Raw genomic sequence first — 12,284 nt, 5'->3', positions numbered from 1 at the left:
CCACCTTCAGAAAAATAAGCATAGGTACCGTACCCCCTCTATCATTAGAATCTTCTGAAAGGTAACTATCTCGGTTTCATATAGGAATTGATATTGATATAGAATCTTTGAAAAAGACTTTCCTCCATAAGAAAGAAAGGACTTACTATCTTTGGGATCTGATGCTACACCGCTGCTCAATACCTTAGTAGATCGACTCTATTACATAAGTTGATTCCTCACTTTTATCTCATATCATAAGATATGATATGTTCTGTAAGCAGTTCTTATTGTATCGGCCCCAAAACCTCTCTAATTGATCTTTACGGCGCTTACCCTATCAATTAAATTAGATCCTTTATCCATGGAATCTAGTATATAGGCCATACCTATTTCTTCATATTTTGGCCTCTATGAAGTCTTTCTTTGCTACAGCTGATAAAAATCGTTGCTTTGGACGATGCATATGTAGAAAGCCTATTTTTTTTTTCTAGTATTGACTAGCGTATTTGATCTTTCTTTCCTTCTTTCTATAGTGGAGATAGTCGCACGTAATGACAGATCACGGCCATATTATTAAAAGCTTGTGGTAAGAATGGGTTTCGCTCTAGCGCCCGGAAATAATATTCCAAAGCCTTCGTATGTTCCCCGTTGCTTGTGTGGATAAGGCCTATGTTATAGAGTATATAACTTCGATCGTAGGGATCAATTTCTAGTCGCGTAGCTTCATAATAATTTTGTAAAGCTTCCGCATAATTTCCTTCGGATTGAGCTGACATCCGTTACGGTCGTTCATTCTATTCAAAGAATCTCCGTTTCAGAACCGTACGTGAGACTTTCAATCTCATACGGCTCCTCCCTTCTCTCTGTGCATAGTAATAAAGGGAATAACCCATGGAATCGGAATCAAAAAAGATTGAAATATTTTCATTATGAACTGATGGGGGCTAGTGTTTTTACAAGAAATCTCTAGCCAGCCTTCCTGTAGGAGGTCTTTTTCTTAACACCAAACGTGTTGATGCTAGATAGAAATGCTCACTCCAACAATTTCTTTGTCCTCAACGCCCTCTATTTGATTTGCAGGAATTAGTCACTTCAACGATCTTCGATGGTTATACGGGTATCCAAAGCACAAACGAGATGGATGTTTGTTGTCCCCAACCATTCTTGTTAGTCCCGATCCCAATAAGGAAAAGGGGTATAATATATAACAAAGTTTTCGTGTTGTTGATTCCTAGGTGTAGTGCTTCTTCCCCTATGCGCCGCCTATTGGTACTGGTGGAGTAGGATTAACCTGCAATACAGAACCTATAGGTGTAACCTTTCGCTCAATGCTAAAATCGATAATTGAAGCATCTGAGGTTGCATCAATCGGGGATACACGACAGAAGGAATTGTTCGATCTCTACTACCCAAACTTCACCTTCACCAAGCGGAAGTTTAATTTAAAGAATTTTTTTTTTGTGTCCTGAACCATGTCCCCTTCTCATAAGACTGAAAGAGGTCAAATCCCAATATATAATAATATAATATAATAAGTAAATATAAATAAATAGAATTATATTATATAATTAGAATATATATAAATTTTAATATTAATAAATAAATAAAAAAAAAACGAATCAAATCACACCATCTCTGTAATAGGTAAATGCCTCTTTTTCTCCTGAAGTTATCGGAATTATTCGTAATAAGATATTGGCTACAATTGAGGAGGTCTTATCAAGAAAATTTCCACTTATCCGAGATCTAGGCATAGTTTACAACCCATTCCATAATTCTTCTCATTATCCTCTCCCTCGAGGGAAAATGCTCCCATAAACAAAGGAATTGTACAGTACGAAATCACATAAAAACAGAGTAATTGTAAAAAAAAAAAGACCCTCAAAATTGCCCCTTTTAAGACAGGGATAGATAGGAAATATTGGAATCAGATTGGATTTCAGTCCAATGTGGTATACCAATGAACAGAACTCTTACTCTTTATTTTATCGAAGTTAAGGAATCCAAGAAATTTTCCTACAAATTCTGATCTAACTCGAGGAGTTTTTTTTTTTTTTATTATTACCCAAAGAGTCAAAAGAATCAAATAAGCATTCCATGATGAAAATAGAATAACCAACCCATCCATTTTGGGCGAATAGCGCGTATCCACAAACAAAACAATACAATGGAAATATTAAAATCATAGGGCGACCCATGAATTTATTTATAATAGATCCATGGGAATAATAGATCCATGGGATAGCTCATGAGAAGAGTTGTTGTTGATAAATCTGAAACTAGAAAGGAATTTTTTAATTCCTATGGACCTCTAAATATAACCATAGTATAAAATACTATAGTATAGTATAGAGTTTGTGGATTCGTCCCAATTCATTGGTTGTTTAATCCGGTATACGGTATAAATATCCGAATAAGATGGAGAGGGTCGTCGTCTTGACAAAGATGAATAGATAGTTTTTTTAATATTAAGTTAATATTAAATAAAAAAAAATGTGTTTTTATCCCTCGAGCCTCGAAGGAAGATCTTTGTTTGACGAAAAGTTTTCGATTTATAATAGATCGGTCGTACCTTTATTGTATTGCAAATAAAAAATTCAATAAAATAATATGAATGACTCGCTATTCACCGGTTTCCGGGCAATAATCCTAAGATTCTGTGGGAAAGGTGGCCGAGTGGTTCAAGGCGTAGCACTGGAACTGCTATGTAGGCTTTTGCTTACCGAGGGTTCGAATCCCTCTCTTTCCGTACCTTGACCTACACCTAATTTACCAACGTTACCAACCACAATGTATCAAATAACAATGGATACCATTATTCCAAGAGTAGGGCCTTTGCTTTCTAGTGATTCTCTATTGCCAATTACTGTGGTAGATAAAATATCGGATCGGAAAGGGTGGACAAGGAATGAGAATCTGACCGCGGATCCACTTGGGATACGAAAAGGATACGAAAATGGGGGAAAATCCGGATTAAATCCCTTAACTTAGTTCTATTTACTTTGTTTGGTGAAACAGGGTAGACAAAATTGTATTGTCCAAAGCTTAATTATTTTATTTTAATTAAGTTTAAGTCTGACGGGAATAATATTCCACGACTAGTAATTCATTGATTTTTAAGCCGATCCATTTACTATCTATTATTTGATTTACTATTCCTTTATATTGGAATGAGTCAAGAGTCAAATGTTTTGGCAATTCCTCGCGGGGAGATGAATCCACATAATTTTGAATCAGAGCTCTGGATCTTTGTTCATCTCTCGTAGTAATAATATCTCGGGGTTTACACCGATAACTTGGGATATCTACTATACGACCATTAACTAAAATATGTCTATGGTTAACTAGTTGTCTAGCTCCAGGAATGGTCGAAGCCATACCCAATCGAAAAAGGATGTTATCCAAACGCATTTCAAGTAGTTGTAGTAAAACTTGACCTGTTGACCCTTTGGCTTTCCCAGCGATACGAACATATCTAAGCAATTGCCGCTCTGTCAGACCATAATGAAAACGCAATTTTTGTTTTTCTTCTAGACGAATACGATATTGAGATCTTTTCCCGGAACGCGGTTGGTTTCTAAGATCACTTCGGATCTAGGTCTTTTACTAGTGAGTCCCGGTAAAGCCCCCAGACGGCGTTATTTTTTTGAAACGAGGCCCTCGGTAACGAGACATAAAGACTCCTTATTTTATTGAAATTGGATTTCACAGAATAAAAAAATTAAGACTGAACTAAACGATAAACGAAGCTAAACTCGCTGAAATACTATAAAGAAGAATGAGATGAATTGTCTCAATAACCAGATTATTTTATATAGTTATATATAGGGAAGTTAAGTATCCCTTTCTTGTTCTGTAGAGATCTAACAGCTTCAATCCATTTTTTATTCTTTTTTATTCATAGTTGGGAGTTCCCGTAACATACTATGTTGACCCGACATTTGGAGAAAATTGAAAAGTCTTTTCAATTTCTCTTGATCTCAAGGAGACATTATCAATATCAATATCAATCATGGAAAAAATCGAATAAATGGAAAAGCCGGCTATCGGAATCGAACCGATGACCATCGCATTACAAATGCGATGCTCTAACCCCTGAGCTAAGCGGGCTCACATAACAGAAATAGTGCATAGGATTTCGGAAACTACTGGGACTTAGCTATTAGTAATTAGCTATTTATTTATTTTTTTATTTTATTTATCTATTTATTTATCTATTATTAATATCTATTATTAATAATTAATATAATTATAATAAATAAATAAAGAGTAGTTTGTTTTTATTATTATTATAATTATTATTAATTATTATTATTATATATAATATATATATATATAAATACAATTATATAAATACAAATACAATTATATAAATACAATATCAATATTATATTAATAATACAATATTAAATATTAAATAGAATATAATATTAATTATGACAACATTAATATTAATAATGTAAATTATTAATATTAATGTTGTTATGTAATAATAAATAATAATATAATATTAATATATTATATTATTAATATTAATTAGATTATATTATGATTATGTAATATTAGTAATATTAATTACTTAATCTTAATAAAATAAACTAAAAAATAAAAATTAGCTTAGTTATATATTCTATATATAGTTATAGAAATTTAGAAATTCTATTTATTTACACTATAGGAATTCCTATAGTATAGGAGATCCTTCCTAAGGAAAGGATAAGATAAAGGAAAGGATAAGATAAAGATAAGCTGCAGTCCAGAGCATAATGAGACATTCCTCTGGTTTCATTCGGAAAGGGAGGGGATAAGACGATAAAAAAAGAATGAATATCGACCGTTCCAGTATTCCAAATAGCGCTAAAAAAATAAGGGGTGTAAAGACATATATATATATGTGACGTGGGATATATCCATCCATATTGAATTGCGGATACATCAATGATAGAATCATTTCTGATTGGATCATATCAAATATGGGCCCGCCACTCCGATAGGGATGAAAGAAGCTGGTCAAGAAATATAATAGGGACACACCTCTTTGATATAGGAATAAGGGCCTGTATCTAATGAATTCAACGGCTCCAAGATAAATGAAAGAAAAGAAGGGGGGGTCACAATGTGATTTCTTTCTCATAAGGAAGAGGGAGGGGGATATGGCGAAATTGGTAGACGCTACGGACTTGATTGGATTGAGCCTTGGTATGGAAACCTACTAAGTGGTAACTTCCAAATTCAGAGAAACCCTGGAATTAAAAATGGGCAATCCTGAGCCAAATCCTGTTTTCAGAAAAAAAAAAGGATAGGTGCAGAGACTCAACGGAAGCTGTTCTAACGAATGGGGTTGACTTTACTACATTGGTAGAAGAATCCTTCTATCGAAACTCCAGAGTGGGATGACCCTAGATATGTACGTATACGTACTGAAATATCAAAGATTAATCACGACCCGAATCCATATTTTTTTTTTCTAAAAATTTCAGAATAATAATTTCAGAAGCAGAAGGAAGAATCGAATAGTCAGTGATCAAATCGACTATCACACCAGAGTCTGATAGATCTTTTTAAGGATGTCTGATAGATCTTTTTAAGGATTGATTAATCGAGTGAGACGAGAATAAAGATAGAGTCCCATTCTACATGTCAATACTGACAACAATGAAATTTATAGTAAGAGGAAAATCCGTCGACTTTAGAAATCGTGAGGGTTCAAGTCCCTCTATCCCCAATAAAAGGCCTATTTGACTCCCTAAGCATTTATCCTCTTTTTTTTTTATCAGTGGTTCAAAATTAGATATGTTTTTCACTTACTCTACTCTTTCACAAATGGATCCGGCCAGAAATCTTTCTCTCTTCTCACTGTGATAGATATGATATACGTACAAATGCCCATCCATATATGGATGGGCAAAGAATCTCCATTACGGAACCTTTCACAGTTCATATCATTACTCTTACACTTACATTTACAAAGTCTCCTTTTTGAAGATCCAACAAATTACCGACTTTATTTAGGTAAGTTAATGCTTTTTGAGTCCCTTTCATTGACATAGGCCCAAGCTTTCTTTTTCTTTTAGTAGGATCATGCATCGAGAATGGTCGGGATAGCTCAGCTGGTAGAGCAGAGGACTGAAAATCCTCGTGTCACCAGTTCAAATCTGGTTCCTGGCACGTGGTTAATGTATCGAATAGATAAGATACTCATACAAATAAATCAATAGAGTCAGAACCCATATTAATATTATTTAATATTATATGCGTTAATAGTCCAGAGCATAATACATATTTATCCATCTACATCTAGATGTATAGATAGACGCCTCCGTCTTGTAGATGGGTAAAAAACGAGTAGATGGGTAAAGATATGAGTAAAGAAAATAATTGGATTCCGTTCCCTCCTCTTTTTTGTTTGTTTGTTCATACTGTATCTCTTCCCGCACAAAAAGAATGTTAATACTTCATACATATCCGAAGTCGAAGTTAGTTGGTCGAAAACCCTAAAAGACTAGTCTGGAGGAGTTGAAGGATAGGAAAAGGCAGGGTTCATTTCAGAGACAGTCCAAAAAATCCGATCCTTTTTTATTTTATTTAATTTCTGAATTTTTCTTTTTTTATTTCAGAATTTACGATTTTATTTCATATTCTATTTCTTCACTTTCCCATTTATTCACTCCCTTCTATGCAGCTTTCCGTGGCCCCATCTAAGCGATGCGCGCGGTACAAAGTTCATGGTGCAGAACTCTTTTGATTCATCCTACAGGCTCTGCTCATCTGAAATGGGACTCTTCAAAATTTGAGAATCTAAATGAAGCTTCTTTAGCAGCCCATCCATAGTACGAATGAAAGGCCAGTTACTCCGTTTCATCTAGAACAGAACGTAAAAAGATTCCTTGAATATCTGGAGTCGTATAAGTGAAGATTAGTTTCTTATCATTCATCTTATCATTCAATGAGCATCTTGTATTTCATAGAAATTGGGGGTAATATAATCCTTACGTAAAGGCCAGCCTAGCCAACTTTCGGGCATCAAGATACGTTTCAGGCGTGGATGATTCTCATAAGCGATTCCCAACATATCATAGGATTCCCGCTCTTGAAAGTCTGCGCTTTTCCAAATCCAGAAAACAGACGGGATTCTAGGATTCGTCCTTGGGGCAAATACTTTTATGCATACCTCTTCGGGTTGATCCACACCATACTGTATTCTCGTAAGATGATACACGCTAGCTAACAATCCGCCTGGTGCTACATCATAGGCACACTGGGAACGTAGATAATTGTAACCATATACATATGAAATGACAGCAATGGAGTACCAATCCTCGGGTTTTATTTGTAAAGTCTCTATTCCTTGGTAATCGAAGCCCAAAGATCTATGAACTAGCTCATGCTTGACTAGCCAAGCGGATAAACGACCCTGCATCTTCTTGATCTCTCCCACATTTGTATGAGTATTTCAAATTGCCGATGAAATTTATGAAGATTGACCCACTGCTTGTTATCCTGGACAACACAAAAGCATCCTGCCTTTCCTAATTCAATAATTCGTGGGAAGACACTGAACTTTTGTATTTGAAAAATGCTTCAGAAGGTATCTCTGAAGTAGATGGGGACTGGTAGAGTAATCCTTGATCATAATTTCCAGTATGAGTACTTCGCTCAACATGAAACTTGTGATTGGTAGTAAAATATCGATTTTCCTGTTGAGACCCAATTCTATCTTCATAGATTTCTCGAGAGACTTTCTTACGAAGTTTCGTTATAGCATCCATAATTGCCTCTGGTTTGGGTGGGCAGCCCGGCAAATAGACATCCACAGGAATTAGCTTATCGACTCCCCGAACGGTACTATAAGAATCGGTACTAAACATCCCCCCTGTAATGGTACAAGCTCCCATAGCAATGACATATTTCGGTTCAGGCATTTGCTCATATAATCTCACTAAAGAAGGAGCCATTTTCATTGTTACCGTGCCGGCTGTTAAAATTAGGTCCGCCTGCCTAGGACTTGATCTTGGTACCAGCCCATAACGATCAAAGTCGAATCGAGATCCTATTAATGAAGCAAACTCAATGAAGCAACAACTGGTACCGTAGAGAAGTGGCCATAAACTGGAGAGTCTTGACCAATTCGAGAGGTCATTCGGTGTAGTTGAAATAACTGAATTTTGGGCTGTTCGGTCAAGTAACGGAAATTCAATAGAATTCATAACTGTCTCAATGTAACCTTTTCCTTCTTTTTTATTGTCTGAGGATTCAGGGGTTAAGACCATTCCAATGCTCCTTTTCGCCATGCATAAACTGAACCAACAATTAGGATAAGCACGAAAATGAAAGCTTCTATAAATACGGATAGACCCAATACATCGAAACTCATTGCCCATGGATAAAGAAAGACCGTTTCAACATCAAAAACAACAAAAACTAGAGCAAACATGTAATAGCGGATTCGGAATTGTAACCAAGCATCCCCCATTGGTTCTATACCCGATTCATAACTGGAGAGCTTCTCCGGTCCTTCACTAATCGGGGCTAAAACTCCGGAAATAAAAAATGCCAAAATAGGAATAACACTTGATATTATCAGAAATGCCCAAAAAATATCATATTCGTGAAGCAGAAACATAGATGCACTCCTATTAATGTGGAATATACCGAATTAGTCAATTCGAATTTTAATTGTCAATTTATTCATAACTATTTAGTCGAAACACCAATTAGGGTGGAACCACGTAGTTTCATTTGTTTGCTATGAATCATGTCTCGTTTCAAGATTCATCCAACGGAATCCCACTTACATTTACTTCGATTCCATTCAGGATGTAGACATATTATGTTTTTATACAAAAAAACTCTCTCACTTTGTTTTGTTTCGGATTTTCTTAAAATAAAAAAGTAATTAAAGACTATTTGAAATAATATGAAAATAATATGAATATTATTTCTATTCATAAAATCATAAAAAAAAAATATTAAATATAAATATATAACATAACAATGTTATATTAATATATTAATTAATATTTAAATTAACAGAAAATTCAAAATATGAAATTGAATTAATATTTAATATAATATAAATATATATTATATCAAATTTCTAATATAATTTGAATAATAATAGAATAAAAATTCTAATAAATAATAAGCCTGGCTTGGGTAAATTTTTCTCGTCTTTTTTTTTTTTCTTTTATAATATCACAACACAAATAGTCAGATGTAGTAGAATGCCTAGGGATTTCTATCTTAGGATTTATGGTATATTCCACTTGGTTTGTGTTGATGTATTCTTTTCATTAGGGTCTGGTTAGAGGATCGTCATTCTGTCTATTGATTCGATACAGATACGGAAATAGAATGCATCGGCCAATTAGATTCTCTCCCTTTGTCCCAAATTTATACTTAATTGATTTGATTCAATCTGTTAAATTGTGAGAAATCCTTCCATATTTCCATATAAACTTCCATATTTCCATATAAATAGATATATAACAACTCATGGATTCCTATACCAAATTATAGACTTTTGACTTGTACTCCCTACCCCCGATGGTCCCCCTAGAGAGAATAAAGAATCGAGTTATTTAATTAGACTTAGAATAGAAGTCTTGAAGAAGTCATTCCATTTCGGACCAATTTCTAGGACTCAAAATCGCGATTTGAAATGATTTGAAATACTTGTTAATAACATCTGATAAGACTACCCAAGGGGTTAGGTTTCGTGACAATAAAAAGGTTTGTTTCCTTTGAAGTAAACCTACACAATGGAGTGTACCACAGTCGTAGAATCGGCTGAATCATAAATGATCCGCATAAGATACTTCTAATGGAATCAGGCGTTGTTGAACGATTCGACAGACCAAATCCAAAAATAGACTCATAGAAATAGAAGAGGGTGCAAACGTTGATACGTTTAGGTTATAGGTTAGCGTCCATTTTTTATCTCTGAAACAATGCACTGCATTGGAGTTATTGTGGAACAACAAAGCGATGAGTCAGAAGGATCCCCAGCCCGTGCAAGTTCAAACAGGCCCCCAATCTTCTTGCTTGCATAAAGTCTGTATCGGAAGGAAGGACCAGTAGAATTGGAATGATGAACAATTGAATTAGATTAGGTTGGAATAAAAAAAAAATAAGTATTGTGCAGAAACAGAAGACTACTTGCTTTGCCAACCCACCGCGCGGGCCAGCCACAAGCACTAATGTGAGAAAATGAGAGCTACACAAAAATGTCAAAATGACACGGATGTCAAAATATATAGGGCTATACGGACTCGAACCGTAGACCTTCTCGGTAAAACAGATCAAACTGAGTATTATCTAAATGATTCGAACTGTTTCAAAGACCCAACATGCATTTTTTTTGCATTGGGCTCTTTCGTTAACTGATATAAGAATCGGCTAGTCCACCATACTTTTTCTTGACAGGAAGATAACGAGATGGTTCCACGTGCTCTGATTCATTTTTTGTATTCTGATCCAGGAGCAATACCAAAGTGTTTTCAAAGAAGGATTGCCTTGACGTAGGTCTGCCTCCGGCCTAGATCAACCTAAGTTAGGTTGAGTCTCTATCGCTCCGCTCAAAGAGTCAAATATGATACTTCATACACCTTAAAGCTCATAGGGCGAAAAGAGGTTATGTTATTTTGAGGTCCTTATACCCATTATGCCTAGCATTGAATAGACTAGGTATTCACCTTATCAATTATCAAATCAATGATGGGTTCTATTTTAAATTGGTACCTGAATCGGACCGAACCAAAGATTTGTCAGGCTATTGTTCTCTTGTTCCCTCGAATCCATGGAGTAAGACACCGATTTATCAATAAGATCAATTCTGTTGATTGCATGATGAACTCCCCTGAAAAAGCATTGGCGCGCGTGTAAACGAGGTGCTCTACCTAACTGAGCTATAGCCCTTGTCATAGATATCTTAACATCTAGATAATATCTTGTCAAGATGGATATTCTATGGTCCCATATGATAGCTCTCTGACCCCTTTACTGACAAAGATTGGTATTGCTTAGAAGTAGTATTCCATCTATAATGCCCATGCGAGGGGTCTTCCTTTTTTTTTTCTTTGTGATGATAAATGACCTACTTAACTCAGCGGTTAGAGTATTGCTTTCATACGGCAGGAGTCATTGGTTCAAATCCAATAGTAGGTATAACTTATTAGATACCGGAGTCAATGGTCTCTAATAAGTTTTTCTACCCACCCTTTCCTATTTTTTAATTAATCTTTTACCCTTTCCCTATTATCCTCCCACTATTCATACTTTATGTTTGTATTTTTTTCCTTGCATCAGATTACACTTGATTGTATCCAATTGGTGGAATCCAAATAAGGTGTATAAACGGAGCTTCTTTTGATTATTCTGATGCATCGACGATTACGAAAACGAAATAGCATTGACAGCCTCTACGCGTGTCCTAGCTCGTCTGAGAGCTAGATTCGCCTCAATTACCTGTCTCTTGCCTTCAGCTTTACTCAAGTTAGCTTCCGCTATTTCAAGAGTTCGCTGAGCTTCTTGCGGATCAATGTCACTACCCCTCTCACCATCATTTACTAAAATGGTGATCTCATTATTGCCTATTCTAGCGAAACCACCCATCAGAGCCATCGTTACCCGTTGATCGTTAAGGCATATTCTCAAAATACCTATATCTACTGCTGTGGCAATAGGGGCGTGATTTGGTAATACACCAATTTGGCCACTATTAGTAGATAAAATAATTTCTGTCACTTCTGAATCCCAAATAATTCGATTAGGAGTCAGTACACAAAGCTTTAGGGTCATTTCTTCAATTTGCTCTCCACATCTAAGTTCATAGCCTTCGCGGTAGCTTCATCGATGTTACCTACCAAATAAAAGGCCTGCTCGGGAAGACCATCTAATTCTCCGGAAAGGATCAGTTGAAACCCCCTAATTGTTTCTGCGAGACCAACATATTTTCCTGTAGAACCGGTAAAAACTTCTGCTACGAAGAAGGGTTGTGATAAGAAACGCTCAATTTTTCGTGCTCTTGCTACGGTTAAACGATCCTCTTCAGATAATTCGTCCAACCCAAGGATAGCTATAATATCCTGAAGTTCTTTGTAACGTTGTGAAGTTTGCTTAACTCTTTGCGCAGTTTCATAATGTTCTTCGCCTACGATCCTAGGTTGGAGCATCGTTGACGTTGAATCTAAAGGATCCACTGCTGGATAGATGCCCTTGGCAGCTAATCCTCTTGATAGTACGGTAGTAGCATCTAAATGTGCAAATGTTGTAGCAGGGGCAGGGTCGGTCAAATCGTCCGC

General features: G+C 35.8%; 3 non-coding genes across 3 annotated transcripts; 2 read left to right on the top strand and 1 right to left on the bottom strand.

Moving 5' to 3' along the window:
- The first annotated feature begins 2,644 nt into the window (after window positions 1–2,644).
- Window positions 2,645–2,731, top strand: TRNAS-GGA (transfer RNA serine (anticodon GGA)). Its single transcript has one exon. It is a non-coding gene; the product is annotated as a tRNA-Ser (tRNA).
- A 1,288-nt stretch (window positions 2,732–4,019) lies between these two features.
- TRNAT-UGU (transfer RNA threonine (anticodon UGU)) lies at window positions 4,020–4,092 on the bottom strand. The gene has a single exon. It is a non-coding gene; the product is annotated as a tRNA-Thr (tRNA).
- A 1,985-nt stretch (window positions 4,093–6,077) lies between these two features.
- Window positions 6,078–6,150, top strand: TRNAF-GAA (transfer RNA phenylalanine (anticodon GAA)). Its single transcript has one exon. It is a non-coding gene; the product is annotated as a tRNA-Phe (tRNA).
- Window positions 6,151–12,284: the final 6,134 nt, after the last annotated feature.

This window comes from Aristolochia californica, unplaced genomic scaffold, assembly GCF_029961685.1.
Source record: "Aristolochia californica isolate CCGP_79_NKW_82.1479 unplaced genomic scaffold, dmAriCali1.0.hap1 SCAF_431, whole genome shotgun sequence".
NCBI lineage: Eukaryota > Viridiplantae > Streptophyta > Magnoliopsida > Piperales > Aristolochiaceae > Aristolochia > Aristolochia californica.
This window is presented reverse-complemented; position numbering and strand designations above follow the sequence as displayed.